The 18064-nt window shown below is 48.0% G+C and overlaps 1 pseudogene across 1 annotated transcript in view; it reads right to left on the bottom strand.

Moving 5' to 3' along the window:
• Positions 1-18064, bottom strand: part of LOC147724981 (E3 ubiquitin-protein ligase TRIM39-like) — a 225609-nt pseudogene that overhangs the window by 70200 nt on the left and 137345 nt on the right. The window contains exons 5-6 of the transcript XR_015295280.1: positions 16671-16693; positions 15285-15337 (exon numbers count right to left, since the gene is read on the bottom strand). The product of XR_015295280.1 is annotated as an E3 ubiquitin-protein ligase TRIM39-like (transcript). The remainder of the gene's footprint in view (positions 1-15284; positions 15338-16670; positions 16694-18064) is intronic.

Genomic DNA, 18064 nt, shown 5'->3' on the forward strand with positions numbered 1-18064 from the left:
AGTCTTGCAATTGTGGCAATTCATTTCTCTTGCATGAGAAGAAAGACTGTTCAATAAATAATATCATTTATTGAAAACGCCCGTCTCTCTATTCTCTGCATACTGGTGAAAGTAATCTTGCACAACTGACTGAGTGAAATAGCTGTCTATTGTTTCACACAACTCTAGATATTGACTCTTATCTGAGGAGCAAAGTTGTCATGTTAATGCGGTTGTTGGAAAACTGAATCCCTTCTTGTCTGTGCCAGGGGAGCTGATCACTTCCTATTCAGTCAAGAAAGTTTCCAGTGACCTCTGAGCTAGCTGGTACAAACCCATTTACGTTTAATATAGTCAGTATAGACCTAGAAGACCGCACTCCTACGTCCACACTGCTGTTTATGTTATTCCAATGCGCAGGGCCTATAGGGAAAATAGGAACTGCACTACAACACCATCCGTGCATGTAGAAGCAAGAGTATTTATCCCCAAAGATGTAATTAAGGAGTTCCACAAGCATGAAGATATTGGGCAATGGTTTAAGGCCTATGTAGTGGCCATGTCCTCCCACCGGGTCCCTGAGAAGGATTGGGGAGCGGGGTTGCAGGGGCGGTTTGCCAGTAATGGGCGGGACACCTTGTTAGACTTGCCCTCTAAGGACCAGAATTCCTATGTCCACATGAAGGAAGCCTTAATGACCAGTTATGGGTTGACCCCAGAGCTTTATATCAATCACAGCATTTGTAGAGCGCACTACTTACTCATAAAGGTCTAAAGACGCTGGGAGGGGGGGGAGTGTTTGCTACTGCTCGAATATCCAGATCTTGAGTAGTCTTCTGAAGGTAAGTAGGTCTTGGGTCTGCCCTAGGAGGATGGGGAGAGTGTTCCAAGTCTTGGCGGCGAGGTGGGAGAACGATCTGCCGCCGGAGGTCACTCTTCAGAAGCGGGGGACGGTGGCGAGGGTGAGGTCTGCGGATCGGAGTTGTTGGTTGGGGTGTAGAAGGTGAGACGTCTGTTGAGGTATGCTGGTCCAGTGTTGCGAAGTGCCTTGTGTGCGTGGGTAAGGAGCTTGAAGGTGATCTCTTGTTGACGGGAAGCCAGTGCAGGTCTATATAGACAAAGGTTTAGAAATTGTAAGAAGCTGGATTCAAGTACTTAGGGTGGAATATGTGTCTTTTTTTTGCAGAGCGTTGGATGGTTGGGTGAAGGGTAGCAAATGTTATGTTATGTTATGTTATGTTAAGTTATTTTTGATTTCTATAGCGCACGGCTACTCCATTTGAGTGTCCCGGTGCTTTTTATTGGTAGCTTGTAAGCATAAAGACATAACACAGTGGGATAAAAGAAAAACAACAAAACAAAGGAAGGAGCATGCTGAGGGGCAAAGAGTCAAGTTTTAAGGCCCTTCCTAAAGGTCAGCAAATTAGAAGTGCTACGTAGAGCCAATGGCAAAGCATTCCAAAGTTGCGATGCCTTCAGCTTGAAGGAGCGACCCCCTACGCGGGCCCTCTTTACTCGAGGGACCACCGCAAGGAAGAGAGATTCGGATTGCAGAGATCAGGCCGGGCGATAAAAGGTAAGCCTCCGTTGCAGATATTTTGCGCCCGAAGCATAAAGAGCCTTATGAGCCAGCGTCAACGCCTTGAAGACTATCCGCTTCCGGATAGGCAGCCAATTAAGCGACTGCAAAAGGCCGGACACTCTGGCTCGCCTGTGAAGGCCGAAGATAGCCCGAGCAGCTGAATTCTGCACCACCTGAAGGCGCTGTAGTAGATACTCCGGTAGGCCCAGATATAGGACGTTGGAATAGTCCAATCTGGAGCCAATTAAGGCCTGCACAGTGATCCTCCTGTGCTCTTCTGAAAGCAAAGGAAGAAACTTGCGGAGCATCTTCAGGAGGCCAAAACATGTTCCCGTAAGACCGAGGATCTGAGATCTCAACGTCAGACCATTGTCGATCTTAATTCCCAGATTTTTTGCCTGCTGGGAGGAATGTGCAGGAGGAAACATATTAATCGGCCACCATTTCTGCCAATCAGGATCAGAAGTACAACCGAAGAAGAGTACCTCAGACTTATCTGAGTTGCATTTGAGGCTGTTCAGCTGGAACCATTTGAAAACAGCCCCAAGGCACTCACGAATACTCTCTCCGTCAAACTCCTCTCCTTTCCCACACGTAAAGAGGAGCTGGGTATCATCGGCATAGGATATGATCTGGGCCCCCAAGGACTCCGCCAGTGCCGCCAATGGAGTCATAAAGATGTTAAAAAGAGTCAGACTCAGCACAGAGCCCTGCGGGACTCCGACTCCCAAAGGCGGCATCACGGCAGAGCTTGAGGAGGCCCAGACCGTTTGTCGATGGCCCGCTAAGAATGATCTAAACCAGCTGAACACCGTCCCCCTCAGACCGATCTCATGAAGTCTGACGAGGACGAGGAGACCCTCGTGGGGGACGGTGTCAAAGGCCGCCGACAAATCAAGCATGACAAGCATAGCTTTACCTCCTGAATCCAGTACCTCCTTAATGGCTTCAGACACCTCCAAAAGCGCCGTCTCTGTGCTTAAATTGGGCGGAAGCCAGATTGAGTGGGATGAAGCAGATCGTTGGTTTCCAAAAAGCCAGAGAGCACGGTATGCACGTGCTCCTCCACAATTTTAGCCAGCGCAGGAAGGAGAGAGATTGGCCTATAATTTGCCAACGCCTCAGGGTCTAGGCCAGGCTTCTTGAGGAGGGGGATCACCACCACCTGCTTCTAAGCCTGCGGGACCACCCCCTCACACAAAGAGAGATTCAAGAGTGGATTTGCCAAAAGATTTAACACCGCCGCCATTTTCGCCAAAAATTTGGCAGGGCATGGGTCAAGAGGCGACCCAGATTTAAGATTGGCCATAAGTGCCAATGACGACGCAGCTGAAATAGGCGGAAAATCGGCCAAGATGGACTCCACGGGAGCCGATGGAACTGGCCCGTCCATGAAACTTTATCTTAGCCGTGAAGAAGTTGGCAAGAGCAGAAACCCACGACTCGGTGGGCGCGGCCTGGGTTAAATTAGGCCGTGGAGTCGTAAACTCCCTCACAATGGTGAAAATCTCCTTGCAGGAATTGGAGGCAGCCTCTATCCTCCTGGCAAAATAACCCTTTTTCTCAAGGAGGATATCGCAATGGTATGTTTTAATCGCGGTCCTATAAACCAGCCTGGCCACCTGTTCATAATGTGAGCGCCACGCCCTCTCAGCCACCTTGCACTGCCGGCGAGAAGCTGACAGTGCTTCCGTAAACCAAGGGGCAGAAACCTGCTTCGATGTTGCTCGGGGTGTCCTCACAGGGGGTAGATCATCTAGCCTGTCCGTCAGCCACGCCTGCAGAGACTCCAGGTCCCGTTCCAAGTCGCCCGAAAGGGGGCAGGGATGATCAAGAGAAGCCTGAGCTAGCATCTCTGGGGTCACTCGATGGAATGCCCTCGATCCTAGTCCCTGCTGTCTAAGGATGGTACTAGAGGGTTTCTCAGAGCCTGGCACATAAAATGTGGCCAATCAGGGATCAGACCAGAGCACCGGTAGAAGTTCTAGCCCCTCTAAGTGGAGCGTCGAAAAGACCTGATGCAGGGTGTGGCCCCTATCGTGTGTTGGACCGGAGAGGTAAGGGACAAGGCCAAGTGGGGCCGTAATATCGATCAATTTAATCGCCTCAGGGTCCTCTCCCTCATCCATATGAAAGTTGAAATCTCCAGCCAACACACAATGCTCCGCTCTTATGGCCAGCAACGAGATAGCTGACTGCAGCTCATCGAAGAAGGATCCAGCCGGTCCAGGGGGTCTATAGACCAACAGCCCTTTAAGAGCTTGATGGGAGGTGAGTGCGATAGAGAAGGCGAGGGATTCCGAACCTGTAATAGCATCCATAGGGATAATGGAACAGGCGGCAAGTTTATTCACTACAAGTGCCACACCTTCACCCCTCCCCTCCAACCTATCTTGCCTGGAAATATTATAATCAGGAGGAATTGCAGTGGCGATATCAGGATTGGACAAATCCCCAAGCCATGTCTCTGTCACTATCAGATAAAGAGGTTTTTCCGTAACAATGAGATCAAAGATTTCCTGAGCATGTCTGGGCACAGATCTGGTATTTAAAAGCAGGCAGAGATGCTTCACATTGCCCACTCCCCTATTCAGTTGGATAGTCGGGACATTACCTCGTGTCCAGCCACAGGCCGGGCAGTGCCTCTTACCCCTAAAACGGCCTGGAAAAACTGAATGACAAGCGCCAGATACCTTTTGCAAGGAGCGCAGCTCCAACGACGAATAACATACCATCCTAATAGCACCACTCTTAATCCTACAAAGCCGACCCCACCCGCCGCTCCAACGCCTCCAAGACGCTGACGGGCGCAGACAGGCAGGACTCTGGCAAGACTCAGACACAGCGAGGGCGCACCCGCTGCGCGATCCCGCTGCACGCAGAGGACTGGTTTAAGTAGGGCCGCCAGGTGAGGTGAGAACCGCCCCACTAGGACGCTCAATATGGCGCTGGGAAAGCGTCACTACCCCTCCCAAGATGGCGCCCAAACAATGATCAAGGCAGAGCTCCCAAAACCCCCAGAACCGGGCCCGGTAAGCAGCGATGAGCAAACCAATTATGTGCAAGTGAGGGGACAGCTACCCCACTAAAAACAGGGGCAAATAGAAACAAAAATAAAATAAATGGAAAAACGGGTAATTAAAAGCAAGCGCGCTTCGAACACAGCGCTAAATGCAGTGCCAAGCTGCCAAGCAGGACAAATGAAACCTGGTAGGGCAGAACAACAGAACAGACCGCCTTAAGTAGGGCCACCAGGTGAGGTGAGAACCGCCCCACTAGGACGCTCAATATGGCGCTGGGAAAGCGTCACTACCCCTCCAAAGTATATGATTTTGAGGCACTCGATGATTTGATTGCAGGGGAGCACTTGTCCAGTAATTGTTTTCCAGAGCTATGCCAGCACCTAATTAATAGTAAGCTGACCAATCCTAGGAAGCTTGCTGAGGAGGCGGACTGCTGGGTTAGTACCCGGGTCCACGAGGGTCATGTGGGAGACTTCACTAAAGGTGGGCAGGGTCCCCAGCAGAAGAGGGGGGACAAGGGTAAACAGAGGGAGTTCTGGAAAAGGCCCCAAAGTAATCCACAAGAGAACCAAGGGAAGAGTTCCAAGCCTCCCCCTAAGAGGAAACCAAGGGCCTGACAGATAAGCCTGTTCAAAAGGGGCCCAGGAAATGTTATAATTGTGGTCAGGTGGGCCACTGCTTCTGGTATCCTAATTATCCCATGAAAGAAAATGCAGCACCCACTGGTGCACCACCCCGGCAGATGGCTAGTGTAGCCCTGGAGGAGGAGTCGGGTGCCCAAGGTGGGTGGGGTCCCCCAGAGCTGTCCCTAGTCTCTTTAGGAGACAGTGAAATGGTCCCTGGGACCCAGCTGCCTGATAACACTAAAAAACACAGGCAGAGGGTGACCATCAATGGCCAAAGGGTGTAGGCTTTGAGAGACACCGAAGCCAGTGTGACAGCTGTCAGTTGTCGGCTGGTGTCTGAAGAGCAGGTGATCCCCCATGCATTTTACCCTGTATTTGCCGCTGATAACTCAGAGAGCCACTGCAAGGTGGCCCAGGTTCCCTTTGAGTGGGGGGGTCTCAAGTACCTTGAAAGTAGCTATGAGGCCAGCCATGCCTGTTGACTGTCTGCTGGGCAATGATTTTGGGAGCTCCCCTTGCACTAAGGTGGGGAGATGGTCTCATTTGGAGATGTTGGGTCTGCCTGAGTGGGCGTGTGTGACCACTCAGTCCATGGCAGCCAGTAAGGGTATTCAAGAGGACCTGGAACCTGAAAGAGTGGCCCAGGTGCCTGCATTAAATAGAAAGGGCAGGGGGCGAGGGAAACCTGCCCTGAAGTTCCCACGGTCCAAGAGCAGGCACACCTTGAAGGGGATGCCCTGGAACCTAGAGGGGGGCAATTAGCTGAACTGGGGGACCTGCCTGAGCTGACTCATTGGCAGCAGGAAGGAGGGCCTTCCAGGGAAGAATTCTGCGAGGAGCAGAAGAAGTGCCCTTCTCTTGTGGGTTTGCTGCATCAGGCCACAAACCAGGCAGCAGGTGATCAGTCTGGTTCACATTGCATCTACTATGAGAATGGTCTCCTGTATAGCAAGCCTAAGGTTGCTGAGCCTGGGTTAGCCTGTGTTCTGGTGGTACCCCAGCGCTTCAGAGCCTTCCGACTGGGTCTGGCTCAAGATGAGCCTTTAGCAGGACATTTGGGGCAAGACAGACCTTGGAGAGGCTTGTTAGCCACTTTTATTGGGCCCAAATGTGCAAGAGTTCAGATACTCATTGCAGGACCTGTCAGACTTGGCAGGCAAGTGGTAAGAGTGAGAAGAAGCACTAGACTCCTCTCCAGACATTCCCTGTGGTCAGCACCCACTTTGAAAGGGTGGGCATTGACATTGTGGGGCCTCTGGATCCCAAGACAACCATGGGCAACAGGGTCTTCCTGGTCTTGGTGGACTATGCCACCCGGTACGCGGAAGCCATCCCTCTCCAGACTTTGACGGCTCCATGGTGGGTCGTGCATTGATGGGGATTTTCTCCTGTGTAGGATTCCCCAGAGAGGTGGTGTCTGACCGTGATAACTACTTCATATCCAAGTATATGAAGTCCCTGTGGCAGGAGTGCGGTGTAACCTATAAGTTTACCACTCCTTACCACCCCCAAGGTAATGGGCTGGTTGAGAGATTCAACCGGACCCTAAAGGCATGATTACGGGTCTCAAGGAACCCATGAGGCATAAGTGGGACGTGCTCTGCCATGCCTTCTGTTTGTTTACAGAGAGGTGCCACAAAAGTCCTTACTGGTTCAGTCCCTTTGAACTGCTGTATGGTGAGCCTGTAAGTGGACCTCTGAGTTTGGTGAAGGAAGGCTGCGAGAAAGCTCCCAGTAAACCTCCCCAGGATGTATATAGCTACATGCTGGCCTTCAGAAACCAAACCAGGCATTTCAGACAACTCGCTCAGGCGAATCTGGAAGTCAGCCAATAGGAGATGAAACAGTGGTATGATCAGAATTCCACTCTGATCGAGTTTCAGCCTGGAAAGTGTGGGTCATGGCCCCAGTGGAGACTTGTGCGCTCCAGGATAAGTGGACCAGACCACTTGAGGTGGTGGAGTGCAAGAGTAATATCACCTACTTGGTGGACTTGTGGTCTCCTAGGAACCCTTTGTGGGTCCTACATGTAAACCATCTGAAACCCCACTTGGAGAGGCCTGATGTGGGCATGCTCCTAGCGACAGATAATGGAATGGAGGAGGAGACTGAGGCTCTTCCTGACCCCCTGTCTGCAAAAGTTCAAGATGGGTCAGCGGACTGCGTGAAAATCTCTTCTGCCCTGACCCTGAGCAGCAGGATGGCTGTCGCCAACTGTTGGGACAGTTTCCTGATTTGTTCTCCCTGACCCCCGGTGTCACTGAGTGCTGCGTCCATGATGTGGACACTGGGGACAGTACTCCTGTAAAACACAAAACTGACAGGGTGAGAGCTTGCATCAAGGAGGAGGTCTCCAAGATGTTTGCGTTAGGGGTGATTGAGTCCTCTAACAGCCCTTGGGCCAGGAAAGTTGTCTTGGTCCCAAAGGCTGCTGCGCCTGGTGCCACACCCGAACTCCGGTTCTGTGTGGGCTACCGAGGACTCAATTCAGTCACCAAGACTGATGTGCACCCTATCCCCAGAGCTGATGAGCTCATTCATCGGTTAGAGGCTGCCCGGTACCTCAGTATGTTTGGTTTAACGACTGGGTACTGGTAGAACGCCTTAACTGATGGGGCAAAAGAGAGGTCAGCATTCTCCACACCACATGGGCACTACCAATTCCGGATTATGCCCTTTGGGACGAAGAATGCCCCTGCACCTTTCAGAGGTTGGTCAACCAGGTGTTGGCTGGACTGGAAGATTTAAGTGCCGCCTATCTGGATGACATCGAAGTGTTTAGCACCAGTTGGGAAGAACATCTGCGCCACCTCTGAGAAGTGTTGATGGCGTTGCGGAGGGCAGGCCTCATGATCAAGGTGAGTAAGTTCCAGATCGGGCAGGGTTCCGTGTTGTACTTGGGACACCAGGTTGGGAGCAGCCAGGTGGCACCCCTACAGCTCAAGATTGATACCATCATTGCTTGGGAACCCTCCAAGACCCAGACAGAGATGAGAGCCTTTTTAGGACTCACAGGGTACTACAGGAGGATTGTCAAGGGGTATGGCAGCATTGTTGCACCTTTGACAGAGCTGACTTCCAGGAATCAGCCCAAGAAAGTGAACTGGACTGACACCTGTCAGAAAGCTTTTGATGCCCTGAAGAATGCCATGTGCACAGCGCCCGTGCTTCAGGCGCCCAACATCTCATAGGAATTAATTGTGCAGACAGACGCTTCATAGCATGGTGTGGGGGCTGTACTTTGACAGATGAATGAGGAGGGCCTACACCAACCTGTAGCCTTCATTAGTAGGAGGTTACTTCCACAGGAACAGAGGTGGAGTGCAATTGAGCATGAGCCATTTGCTGTGGTCTGGGCTCTGAAGATGTTGAGACCATACTTGTTTGGGACTCACTTCCGGGTTCAGACTGACCACAGGCCTCTTAGATGGTTGATGCAAATGATGGGTGAGAAGCTGTTAAGGTGGTCCATTTCCCTGCAGGGGCTGGACTTCACGGTGGAACACTGCCCTCGTACAATACACACCAATGCTTATGGTCTGTCCAGATTTTTACGCCTTAGTGAAGAGAACTCCTAAGAGGGTGGGTAGTTCTCATCACATTTCAGCTGGAGAAGACAAGTGTTAGACCTGGCACCATTGGCTTGGGTCTCTCTTCCATTTGTTTGCTGTTGCCTTCTATGTTTTTGCTGGTCTAGATGCTTTGGCCACTTTGCCACTGCTATTAAGTGCCAACGTGCAATTGTAAATTGATGTAATGGATTAGTGACTCCATGATTGGCTTATTTCATTTACTTGTTAGACCCTAGTATAGTGCACCATGTGTACCCAGGGCCTGTAAATCAAATGCTGCTGGTGGGCTTGCAGCACTGGATGTGCCACCCACAGAAGCAGCATGTAAAGTGTGGCTAGGGCCTGCCGTTGCAGAGCCTGTGTGCAGTCTGGTACTGCCATGTCGACCTGGCAAGTGAACCCACATGCCAGTCCCTAAACCTTCCCTTTTCGACATGTTAGTCACCTCTAAGGTAGGCCCAAAGTAACCTATAGGCAGGGTGCATTGTATGTGAAAGCTAGGACATGCCCTGATGTGTGTGGCATATCCTGATAGTGAAAACCACCAAATGTGTTTTTCATTATTGCACGGTTACCTGTTCCCATAGGCCAGAATGGGCAGTTTGATTATAACACCTTATAATCCTAACTGACCCAGGGAACAAAGTAGAAAAACGAGTTTCGTACGCCTGAACTCAGAATTTTTAAATACATCTTTTAGTGTCGATGATTTTAACATTCTATGTTTGAAAGTAGAAAGTAGGTATTTTCTTGCCTAACCATCCATTGTGCCTCTGCTAGGGTTGTGTATTCCATGTCTGGTTTGTGAATGACAGGGGGCTGGAGAGTTCTGTAGCTTCAGCAGTCTGATGAGTCAGGGCTGGGCTGAATAGGACCTGTGTTGAATAGAAAGTAGGGGGTTGAGATTTCCATTCACTTGCCGGAGCCTACATTGAAAACAGAGTAGGGGGAGGAGATTTCTCTTCAGCTACCTGTGCCAGGTCTCTTTTCAACAATGCTGTCTCCACCTCCTGCCAGGAAGCTGCACCGGGTAGGACAGAACTGGTTTTGACTAGGTACAGACACTCTCTGCCTTCAGAGAATAAAAGATTTAGTAGTACAAATATTGTGGCCCAGACTTTTAGATCACTTCTGGTAATCAAGACGAACCTATGCCAAGGAGAGAAACCAAGAAAGCTGGAGACTGCCCCTGTGTTGTTTGCTGTTTGGGGTTGGCCTGCAGTGCTTACTTATTGCCAAAGAAAGGAGAAGAGGAACTTTGTGTGTGTACTTTATCATCTTGAGGAAGATCTCCAAGGGCTTAAAGCTGAGCATGCCTCCTGTTCTGAAGTCTCAGGATCACAAAGACTTCACCACCAGCTTCCCTGAATGTGCTTGCTGGGAATTCTACCTGCAGAGAGGTGCCTGCTGCTGTTTTTCAGACCTCTAGAGACTGCGTGTCGCTGGGAGCTGAAAGCGCGACACAACGAGGAAGAAATGTGTCGCCGCCATAGCTGTTGCCGTCGCATCACCAAAGAAGCGCGTCGCCACCTCAGCTGTCTGTCAACGCATCAGCAGAGAAGCGTGTCACCGCCACAGAGGTTGCAGTTGAATCACCGGAGAAGCGTGCCACAGGGCCTGTCCTGGATCAACAGTCCACCGCGTTCACCGCACGGTCTTCGGGCGTGCACGCATCGTATCCAAGATGTCACAACGCATCAAAGACGCCATCTTGTTGCATCGCACCGGATCGTCGCATCGCATCGAGGTGCCATCTTGTTGCATCATAATCGGAACGCAGTAAGAAACCGAGCATCAACTCCCCACGCAGTAAGGAAGAGGTGCATAAACTCCCCTGCGCAGCAGTAAGGAACCGACGCATCCACTCCCCTGTGGTGTCCATTTATAGTGTTTTCACTGTGTTACTGTATGTGTTCACAAATACTTTACACTCTGCCTCTAAAATAAGCCTGTCTGCTCGTGCCAAGCTACCAAGGGGGTGAGCAGTGGTTATTTTAGGAGTGTATTTCCCTTTCCCTGACTGGAAGCAAGGGTCCCTATTTGGACAAGGGGGCAAACCATTGCCATCTAGAGACCCCCAGTTCTAACACTAGTGTACAATAGTAACTTAATCTGGGTCACTTGGTCAATTGGCACTTTCAAAAGTGTACAATAGGTATCTGAATCTAGGGTACTGGGTCACTTTAATCTAGTGTAGAACAAGTATCTGAATCTGGGTCATTTCGTGCTTTCACTAGTGTACAATGGGTCTCTGAATCTAGGGTACTGGGTCACTTGATGCGTATTCAGTAATGTACAATGGGTATCTGAATCTAGGCCACTGGATCACTTGCCGTTTTTACTAGTATACAATGGGTATCTGTATCTAGGTCAATGGGTCACTTTGTGCTTTCACTAGTGTAAAATAGTAACTGGATCAATAGTGCACAGTGGGTATCTGAATCTAGGTCACTGGGTCACTTGGCGCTTTCACTAGCGCACAATAGTAACTCAATCTGGGTCACTTGGTCAAGTTACGCTTTCAATAGTGTACAATGGGTATTTGAATCTAGGTCACTGGGTCACTTGATGCTTTCACTGTGTATAATGGGTCTCTGAATCTTGGTCCCTTGTCCCTTTAAATATGGTACAATGGGTACCTGAATCTAGGCCACTGGGTCACTTAGCGCTTATACTAGTGTCCATAGTGTATTTGAGTCTAGGTCACTGGTCAATTGTCACTAGTGTACAATAGGTATCTGAATCTAGGTCACTGGGTCACTTGGCGCTTTCACTAGTGTACTATGGGTTCTGAATCCAGGTCACTGGGTCACTTGGCACTTTCACTAGTGTACAATGGTAACTAGATTTGGGTCACTGGATAATGGGTGTCTGATTCTAGGGTACTGAGTCACTTGGCACTTTCACTAGTGTACAATGGGAGTCTGAATCTATGGAAGTGGATCACTTGGCACTTTCAGTAGTGTACAATGGGTGTCTGTATCTAGGGTACTGGGTCACTCGGCACTTTCAATATTGTACAATGGGTGTCTGAATCTAGGGCACTGGGTCACTTAGCACTTTCAATAATGTACAATGGGTGTCTGAATCTAGGGTACTGGGTCACTTGGCACTTTCACTAGTGTACAATGGGTGTCTGAATCTAGGGCACTGGGTTACTTGGCACATTCAATAATGTACAATGGGTATCTGAATCTAGGGTACTGGGTCACGCGGCACTTTCAATAATGTACAATGGGTGTCTGAATCTAGGGTACTGGGTCACATGGCACTTTCACTAGTGTACAATGGGTGTCTGAATCTAGGGCGCTGGGTTACTTTGCACTTTCACTAGTTTACAATGGTAACTAGATTTGGGTCACTGGGTAAATTGGCACTTTCAATAGTGTACAATCGGTGTCTGAAACAAAGTCGGTGAGTCACTTGGCACTTTCACTAGTGTACAATGGGTGTCTGAATCTAGGGTACTGGATCACTTGGCACTTTCACTAGTGTACAAAGGGTGTCTGAATCTAGGGCACTGGGTCACTTGGCACTTTCAATAATGTACAATGGGTATCTGAATCTAGGGTACTGGGTCACTTGGCACATTCACTAGTGTACAATGTGTGTCTGAATCTAGGGTACTGGGTCACTTGGTACTTTCAGTAGTGTACAATGGGTGTCTGAATCTAGGGTACTGTGTCACTTGGTGCTTTCACTAGTGTACAATGGGTTTCTGAATCTAGGTCACTGGGTCACTTGGCGCTTTCACTAGTGTACTATGGGTTCTGAATCCAGGTCACTGGGTCACTTGGCACTTTCACTAGTGTACAATGGTAACTAGATTTGGGTCACTGGATAATGGGTGTCTGATTCTAGGGTACTGAGTCACTTGGCACTTTCACTAGTGTACAATGGGAGTCTGAATCTATGGAAGTGGATCACTTGGCACTTTCACTAGTGTACAATGGGTGTCTGTATCTAGGGTACTGGGTCACTCGGCACTTTCAATATTGTACAATGGGTGTCTGAATCTAGGGCACTGGGTCACTTAGCACTTTCAATAATGTACAATGGGTGTCTGAATCTAGGGTACTGGGTCACTTGGCACTTTCACTAGTGTACAATGGGTGTCTGAATCTAGGGCACTGGGTTACTTGGCACATTCAATAATGTACAATGGGTATCTGAATCTAGGGTACTGGGTCACGCGGCACTTTCAATAATGTACAATGGGTGTCTGAATCTAGGGTACTGGGTCACATGGCACTTTCACTAGTGTACAATGGGTGTCTGAATCTAGGGCGCTGGGTTACTTTGCACTTTCACTAGTTTACAATGGTAACTAGATTTGGGTCACTGGGTAAATTGGCACTTTCAATAGTGTACAATCGGTGTCTGAAACAAAGTCGGTGAGTCACTTGGCACTTTCACTAGTGTACAATGGGTGTCTGAATCTAGGGTACTGGATCACTTGGCACTTTCACTAGTGTACAAAGGGTGTCTGAATCTAGGGCACTGGGTCACTTGGCACTTTCAATAATGTACAATGGGTATCTGAATCTAGGGTACTGGGTCACTTGGCACATTCACTAGTGTACAATGTGTGTCTGAATCTAGGGTACTGGGTCACTTGGTACTTTCAGTAGTGTACAATGGGTGTCTGAATCTAGGGTACTGTGTCACTTGGTGCTTTCACTAGTGTACAATGGGTTTCTGAATCTAGGTCACTGGGTCACTTGGCGCTTTCACTAGTGTACTATGGGTTCTGAATCCAGGTCACTGGGTCACTTGGCACTTTCACTAGTGTACAATGGTAACTAGATTTGGGTCACTGGATAATGGGTGTCTGATTCTAGGGTACTGAGTCACTTGGCACTTTCACTAGTGTACAATGGGAGTCTGAATCTATGGAAGTGGATCACTTGGCACTTTCACTAGTGTACAATGGGTGTCTGTATCTAGGGTACTGGGTCACTCGGCACTTTCAATATTGTACAATGGGTGTCTGAATCTAGGGCACTGGGTCACTTAGCACTTTCAATAATGTACAATGGGTGTCTGAATCTAGGGTACTGGGTCACTTGGCACTTTCACTAGTGTACAATGGGTGTCTGAATCTAGGGCACTGGGTTACTTGGCACATTCAATAATGTACAATGGGTATCTGAATCTAGGGTACTGGGTCACGCGGCACTTTCAATAATGTACAATGGGTGTCTGAATCTAGGGTACTGGGTCACATGGCACTTTCACTAGTGTACAATGGGTGTCTGAATCTAGGGCGCTGGGTTACTTTGCACTTTCACTAGTTTACAATGGTAACTAGATTTGGGTCACTGGGTAAATTGGCACTTTCAATAGTGTACAATCGGTGTCTGAAACAAAGTCGGTGAGTCACTTGGCACTTTCACTAGTGTACAATGGGTGTCTGAATCTAGGGTACTGGATCACTTGGCACTTTCACTAGTGTACAAAGGGTGTCTGAATCTAGGGCACTGGGTCACTTGGCACTTTCAATAATGTACAATGGGTATCTGAATCTAGGGTACTGGGTCACTTGGCACATTCGCTAGTGTACAATGGGTGTCTGAATCTAGGGTACTGGGTTATCTGACACCTGCACTAATGCTCAGTGGTTAGATTTGTTTCACTCAGTGTGAAAGGAGAACGATGGCTGGATCAAAGAAGGAAAGTCCTCGCATGAAGTGCACATGCAAGCAGTAGAGTTGTCCAAGGTCACATGGGGGTGGTGAGAGAGGCAGTGCCGATTACCTCCAAGAAGGCCCACACTACTACTGAGGAGGAGAGGCACATTTTCACCTCAGGTTCCTTGCTTGCGCGATACATCGCCTGGTTCACCTCGATCTACCCAGAGACGACCCAAGAAACATGGGAGCGTGAAGAGTGCCGACAGGGACACCTGCTATCTCCTGTATTACTGGATTGTGCCTGAAATACAACTGGAGCCAGATCACAACTGAGGTGACTGACCATCTAGGAAGAGTTTGTGGATCAGGGTTCAGGGACCTGCAGAGAGGCTCCTGTGGATTGGGGTGCAATATCTGGATGAACACGACTGCCCCTAAGACACCCACTGCCCGAACCCAAACTCCAAGTGATGGAAGCAGCCTTCAATGGTAACTGGGGCAGTAGATAAAGTGAGTAGAGAAATGCTTGAGTGTGGAAAGGTTTCACTATATTTGAAAAGTATTAAACGCCAACGGTCCTTTAAGCTCGCTAAATAGATATATGTTAAAAAAAAGCCTCAAGAAACGACTATTTTTATTATAGGAACTAGTACATGCTGCCTTTTAAGATGTTTTCATGTGTGTTGTCTTGAGCTCGAGTGAATATTAGTTGGCATTCTTTGTGTTTTTGTAGTTTGTTGTTTTTGTAAAGATGTGGTTTGATGAATGTGCGTCGGTGTCTATAAATTGCCCCATGTTGACATGTGTGCTATAGCAGACATATAAACAATAATTCACAATACATGTTTGACAAACAGAGATGTGTTTACCTTTATGAGTCATCATCACTTTTGCCGGACTCAGAAACTTCACAGCATGACACCTGGAACAATACACAGCTGGTCTCAGTGTTACAGACAGTCACTGTTCACAGAATCTCCCAAGGAGCATCAAACAAGGTCTGTTATCAGAATGATATCACTGTACACACAGGACCTGCTGCTCAACGGTACACAGTGTGAGCTGCTACTCACAGGCAACAATCTAACTATTCACAGCATCCAATAATGCCACCCAGCATCCCTCCCCCCTAGAGCAGGGGAGAAATTAGCACATGAGACTTAGTCTTAAGTACGCAGACCTACATTAAAAAAATATTTCTTCCCACTCTTCCCTTCTGGGTGCTTTCCCCCCCCCCCCCCATCTCTCTTTCTCTCTCTTTCTCTTTATCTCTCTCTATCTCTCTCTTTCTCTTTCTCTTTATCTCTCTCTCTTCCTCGCTGTTAAGTGAGTGCAGTCCCTCTTACTCTCTCCTTTGGGTCTATGTCTCTTGCAGTGTCCCTTTCTCTGTATGTCCCTTTGTTAACCGGTGAAACATCTGGTGACTGGTGTGAGGTCTATGGGGGATCAGAGATACATTCAGAGGATTGGGGCTGTCTGTGAGATGCTTCTGAAACTTGGAGAAATTAAATTTGGCTTTCAAAGAGTCCGGGGCACGCTGAAGACTGAGGAGGAATCTCTGAAGGCTGAAGGAAGGTCCCTGTTGACTGAAATGAGGGTCTGGAAACATCATCAGAGGGTTCTGGATTCTGCAGGTTGGAGGTGAAGACCCCAAGGACTAGAGAGAGGTTTATTAGGACTAAAAGCAGATCTGAGAGAACACTCTCTGGGCTGAGCTCAATATAGAAGGAGACACATTTCTGTGGACCTTGTGTAATACAAATCCAGTGATGTTTCTAAGCACTAGACGGATGCGTTAGGGTTGGCACAGGAGTCAAGAAGCCTTGAACGATCATCGGGAAAAATCCAAGTGTTAGAAACATGTGAGAGGGTATTCTATCTACACAAAGGAATTTCGCTGGGCTGAAAGCGCATTTTACTAGGATCTGGGAGCTTTGTGTAGCATTTATTCAAGCCTACTGATGTGTCATGTTTGTTTTCAACAGGGTTGTTTGTTAGCACTGAAAATGATTTAAAGAATATATTGACGTGTTCTCGTTTCTGAGACCATGAGTAGGGTAATCTGTACTGATAGAAGTTTTTTAAACACAAGAGAGCAGTTTGTTAAGACTTTAAGCAGTTTATATTTACAGCATGAGGTAATCTCACTGAATTTCATAGTAGAGTGGATTGTGTGAGCTTAGAAGTTGCCTTTACTCACTGCAACCAGACGTGCTCCTTACAGACCAGGAAAAAAACACAATAACTGGCATTACCTTCTCAGTAGGCTCTTGGCGTCCTGCAAAACAGGAACAAGAACATGCAATGAGTTTCGACACTAAGGAGTACAATCTGGCAACAGTTTAGCTGAGAAATATGTTGCGTGATCCTATAAACCTTTAAAAGTTTCATATTCACAATCTGTGATATTCTGAAGGGTGGCACTTGGCACAGGACAGTTTACTACTCTGAATGTGGTCACATGACAGCAAGCTGTGATATTCGGAATGTGGTTGCATGACAGCAAGCTGTGATACGCAGAATGTGGTCGCATGATAGCGAGCTGTGATATTCTGAATGTGGTCGCATGATAGCAAGCTGTGATATTCTGAATGTGGTCGCATGATAGCGAGCTGTGATATTCTGAATGTGGTTGCATGACAGCAAGCTGTGATATTCTGAATGTGGTCGCATGATAGTGCGGGGAATGAGATTTTGATATCAATTTATGATCAATTTAATAACTTATCTCATTCGAAAATTTTGGATCGATCGTTATCTGTCATTGAGTAAAAGACAACCCCCGCATAGGTTAGATAAACCCCATAAACTGACGCCACTCTGAAGAACCACTTACAACTGATAAAGTTTTGAAAGTTTTATATAAAAGTCAAATTTAAATGCAAATACAATCCTCTCAGGATAAATCTCAAAAGTATACACAAGAATACAAAATCAATTCGAAAATCAGCAAATTAAAACATCAATGTGAAGTGGTTCCTTTGCGTCATCTACAGAAAGAGAAAAATATCAAATTAAATCTGTCCCTACTCTATACTACGTGACATCCCTACTTCGCAAGTTCCTAACCTAAAAAGGTGTCAGCAGTTTGACTCCCAAAGAAGTTCAAACTCTCTTAGCCTCTAAAGGTAACTTAAGTTTAAGAAGCAGTACCCTCTCTGCCTACCCATCCGCTCTCTAAAGGTCCTCGGCCTACTGCTCTCTTGCGCTCTGATCTCTCTCAGCGCATCTGTTCAAGTCATCTACTCTGAGCTCTCTATGATGGCCTCTGCTCGGAGCTGTTCCTGCTAATCGCCTTCGCTGTTCCTCTCTTCTCCCCGGGGTGCTGTCCCTAAAATACACAATCACAGTGTGGGTGGAACGCCCCTTCGACGCCCACCACGGACTTTCCCCGTGAGGTCATCTTCTAGCTTTTTCCTTGCTTCGTCTCTTTCGCCGTCCGTTAAGTTGACCTTTCTCCTCCGATGTCATCTTCGTCTTCTCGTTGGTGACTTTATTCAATATTACAATTGACACTTTCAGAACATAAGTCAATTACCTCAGCAGAACTTTAATCTTTATAGTTATGTATATAACCTTTCTTGGTCCTGTGAATGGACTTCTCAAAACAACTCTCAAATTCCAAGCGCTTCTTATCACGTTTAGGCCA

Source organism: Lissotriton vulgaris, chromosome 4_1, assembly GCF_964263255.1.
Source record: "Lissotriton vulgaris chromosome 4_1, aLisVul1.2, whole genome shotgun sequence".
Lineage (NCBI taxonomy): Eukaryota > Metazoa > Chordata > Amphibia > Caudata > Salamandridae > Lissotriton > Lissotriton vulgaris.